We start from the raw sequence: 5,101 nt of genomic DNA on the forward strand, positions 1-5,101 counted from the left end.
AAATTTTTTAAAATTTAATTTTTAAATGTATTTTAATCTTTATATAAATTATAATTTATTTTAATATTTAATTGTAAATGAAATTTTTAAATGATCAATTTATTTTTTTTAGTTCATGCAGCTTTTATACTAGTATTTATTTAAAATACTATTTTAAAATAATTATCTTTATTTATTTTTATTATAATTAATTTTTTAAAATAAATATTATTATTTATCTTATTATCTATACTATTCATAAAACTCGTAATATGATTGAATTAATGTACGAGTTAAGTGACATTAATTCAGTTGAAGAAATTACTTAAAAATTAAAATAAAATAATTATAAAGAATTGTCATCAATTTATATTTTTATAATTTTTTTTATTTTACATGTATTTAAAAAAATTATTTACTCAACTCATTAAGCTACTTCTATTCATAAGATAACCTTTTATTTCAAAGTATTTTTTTTTTCCTTTTCACCCATTTAATGAATGTGTCAAGGTCTAATTTAATAGAAAATTTAAAAAATAAATTTTATTTTTTTTAAAAGATGACAAATGCAAAGCGATCACCATAGAATGGCAGTAGGCGTTATGGCAAGCCAAGTGAATGGTCTGATGCCTTAGGCAAGGTCCCCATGGAACATGATGCTCCCTGAAGACCCTTTCAGAATCTCTGCACACACCCCACTGACAGTCCCCAAAGGGGTTGAAACCCTGGCCTTGGCTCGAGCAGACTGGAAGGAAACCCCACAGGCACATGTCATATCCCTAGACATTCCAGGGATGAAGAAAGATGATGTGAAGATCGAGTTGGAGGATATCAGGGTGCTGAGGATCAGTGCGGAAAGGAAAGATGAGGAAGAAGTTGGGGGAGACAAATGGCATAGGGCCGAGAGAACTAATATGGGAAGTTTTTCAGGCAATTCAGCTTGCCTGGTAATGCAGCTATTTGGATCATATCAAGGGTCGTGGAGGATGGAGTTTTGAGGATTACCATGCCTAAATTTGCAGAGATTAAGTGGCAGCCTAAGGTTATTATTGACATTGCTGGAGATGCTTCTTCTGGCCTGGATATCTTTTCTTTTCTATTTCATTTAAAATATCATTTTTAATATGATTAAAATATAATCAAATAGAATTAAACAATTAAAATAAAATAATTTCTTTTTTAATTTTAAATAGAATTATATTATTGTATTCTTAATTATTATATTCTATCAATATTAGATTGAATATTAAATTGAATCTATCATTATTATATTAAATATGTTATATTGAACATGGCATTTAAAATTAAAATTCTAGTTTTTCAATTTTCTAATATATAATTCATATTAATAATTCATATTTTGTTTATGATTTAAATTTATAAGTTTTATAATTTAATTGATCAATTAAAAAAAGTGGACCATAAGATTTTTTATTGAATTTTATTTTTATAATTTAATTATTGGTTGAAAATTTTTTCTTGAGTTATTTTTATATTCTTAATATCATAAAAAAAGAAAAGAAAAGGTCGAGAGAAATAAAAAAAATTCCTTTATTTAAAGTTTTTTAAAATTTCGGACAGAAAGTAAAATTTTTTTCATTTACTTTCATCTAACTGTTTTTTGGAATATATTATACTTTCTAGTTTTTTAAAAGTATTTCATTTACAATAAAAAGCAATTTTTTTATAACAAAATAAATTTACTTTTTAATGTTATAAACATATAAATTGTTTAAAATGTTAAATTAAATAAATAAATAATTTATATGTTCAATAAATACATAAATAATTTATTTATTTCAAAACAAAAGACATAAAAATTAAAATGTAAATAATAAAATATTAAAATATTTCAAAATTTTTAAAAAATTGATATAACAATATAAACGTCGATTATGAATATATTATAAATTTTTAAAATCTAAATCTGAATCTTTTTTTCTTAAAATCAATCTAATTTGACCGAAATTTTATTAGTTCGATTTAGTTCATCGATTTTTTAAAATTATTTTTTGATTTTTGAAAATAAATTATTATGACAATCAACTGCATTTTTGTGTAATGTTCTTAATTATATTATTCCTTTAAGTCTATAATCATATCTTTAACCTTTAGGACCTTACCTTAAGCCATCTTATAACTTAATTCAATTTCTCTTCCATTAAGTTAATAACTTAATCATATTTTTATATTCTGAAAATATTTTCTAACATTTTAAACTTTATAATCATTTTAAATATTAAGAAAAATCTAATACAAACATTTTAATCAATTAATTTGCATTTTAAAAGTCTAAAATACAATTGGTGTTTCATAACATGATATAATTAGTTATTAAATTTTAAATATTTTTTCATGATTTTATGAAGGCAACAACGAGGATAGTAAGAATTAACGCTAATCTATAAAATCTATTAAAGTCATCCTCATTTCTGAATTTTAATGACACCTAATATGTGATATAAAAATGATTAGATGATTAAATAAGACATGAAATAAATTGTTGAGGTGATTTTGGGAAACTTTTGGGTTTTATTTTTTTTTTAGACAGATGGCAATCAATCTTTTTTGTTTTTTATTTTGGTATTTTTTTTAATTTTTATTTTGTTTTTTCTTTTTAGTTTTAGTTATTTTTTATTTATTAATTTACTTATATATTTGTTTATTTTTTATACACATATTAAAATTTTAGATTAGGAATGTGTTTTGATCAATTGACTAACATGAAGAACTAAAAATATGGGTTATACAAATAAATTTATAATTTTTTATAATTTATTTATTTATTTATTTTTATCATATAAAATTTAAAAAATATTTGAAATAAATAAACATTTTTCCAATTATGAAATTAAAAGAAAATTGCAAGTGGTGCTTGAAATTCTTATGTAAGGAATTTTCTTAAAATCGTACAAAAAGTGTTAAAAAGATTTTGAAAGTATTTCAACAAAAATATTTTATTTACTTTTTAATAAAATATTTAGTACAAAAAAAAGTTAGTAAAATAAAATAAAATAAAATAAAATTTTTTATAAACTTTTAAATTAATTCAACACAGAACTTTTTTGAGGAATACGGTTTCTTGAATATTTTTAAAGTGAAAGAATTTTTTCCAAATTCAATCAAAATATTGGAAAAAACATAAAAACTTTTCAATATTTCAAATAATGAAATTTAATTAAGAATAAAATAACATTTAGATAGGTCATTTTAAAATAATATAAGATTAATTAGTATCATTTTTGGATGATTATTATGAGAGTACTAATACATTTTCTATACTTAGATTACTCAATAACATACAAAAAAAATTGCCGTCACTAAAGTTATCTCCAATTGGGGACAACTCTCAATTACTTTTTATTTGTCAAATAACTATTAGTTGATTAAAAATTTAATAAATTATTGGGTTTAGTAGGTAATATTGTGTTGGATTTTTTCAAATCCATGTAAAGGAATTAATATTTTGTCCAAATCTTCAAGTCCAAATCTATATCCTATGTAAACTATCCCCTAAGCATGTGTTTTATTGTATAAGATTAAAATAAGATAATATAAGATTATAGATAGAATTAAATTATATGATATTATCTTATTTTATATTTGATATGTGTAAGAATTAAAAATATAATAGGATAATTTTTATTTTTCACAATGTTTGTAACATGTAAGATTAAAAGTATGATAAAATAATTTTTTATTAATCAAAATTTCTCTTCAAATAAAAATAATTTAAATTTATAATTTTTTATAAATATGCAATTAAAAAATTTTTAACTAAAAAATAGATTTTCTATGATAATTTCTCTAGATAAGAGTTAAATTTATTTTTGTCAAAATTTTTTTTCATTATTTTCCAAAAAAATAGCTGAGTTTCTTGAAATATATAAAAAATGTAATTTCATCTATCTTATCTTAATTTTTTTTTATTTCATTTTCTTTTATTCTCCATCTCCGAAAGAGGGAAAAAGAATAAATAAAATAAAAAAATAGAAAAGAGAGAGAATAGTAGACAAAAAAATAATAATGAAAAAGAAGAATTAAAAGAAAAAAGATACTATTTAAATTTAATAATTCAAAACATTTTGATTAAAAAATATTTAATTTAAAATATTTGTATGTTAAAGAGTTAAATTTAGTTTTTTAAAAATAATTAAAAAACTGATTATTTCCAAAATAGTAAATTAATTTTTCAAAAAAAAGTTTTTATCAAAAACTATGTTTTTTATTTATTAAAAAAAGATAAAAGATAAAAAAGAAAAATGAAAAAAGAAAAAAAAAAGAAGAATGAAGATACTATTTAAATGTAATAACATAAAATTTATTAATTAAAAATATTTAATTTAGTATTTTTTTTATGGTTAAGAGTTAAATTTAGTTTTCAAAAAAATAATTAAAAAAATTATTATTTTAAAAAATAAATTGCTTTTTCAAAAATAAAATAATAGTTTTATCAAAACTATTTTTTTAAATATTTGAAAAAAATAAAATATGAAAAAAAAGAGAAAATAAGGAAAGAGAATGGGAAAAAAAAGCAGAAAGAGGAAAAAGAAAAAAATAAAATAGAGAAAAAAGAATAAAAAAAAATTTGGGTTATCCTATTAAAGAATGTCACTTTTCATTTTATTAAATATTTAAATTAAATTTTAAAGATAAGTTTTAAAAGTAAAATAAGTGATTTATAAATATTTATTATCTAATTTTATAAAATTATAAATAATTCATATTTTTTAAGGAGACTGAATCATCTTATACTTAAAATTTAATTAATTCTCTTTGCAATTCAATCATCTTTCTTATATGTGTGTTAAACATAAAATTAAAAGATAATAATTTATTTTATCTATAATTCTATGCATTAAACATTTCATAAAGAATTGATAATTTGACATTTGTATGATATTTCCATCATACTTTTTTCAACATCATAAAATAATTATTTTATCCTTAATCAAAATAAAATATTTATTTATTAAAAATTATATTTATATATAAAAAATATTAAATACTTAAACAAAACAATCAACCAACAAATTAAAACATAATTAAAAAAAAATTAAACATAAAGTTAAACCAAATGCAACTTGAAAATAAAGCTACAATATTTGAAGGAATTATCCGC

The 5,101-nt window shown here is 19.2% G+C and overlaps 1 pseudogene; it reads left to right on the forward strand.

Annotated features, from left to right (window-relative positions):
- The first annotated feature begins 510 nt into the window (after positions 1–510).
- LOC111280666 (18.1 kDa class I heat shock protein-like) lies at positions 511–1,102 on the forward strand (annotated as a pseudogene).
- Positions 1,103–5,101: the final 3,999 nt, after the last annotated feature.

Source organism: Durio zibethinus, chromosome 28 (genome assembly GCF_047325235.1).
Source record: "Durio zibethinus cultivar Kanyao isolate XHJ-2024 chromosome 28, ASM4732523v1, whole genome shotgun sequence".
NCBI classification, from domain to species: domain Eukaryota; kingdom Viridiplantae; phylum Streptophyta; class Magnoliopsida; order Malvales; family Malvaceae; genus Durio; species Durio zibethinus.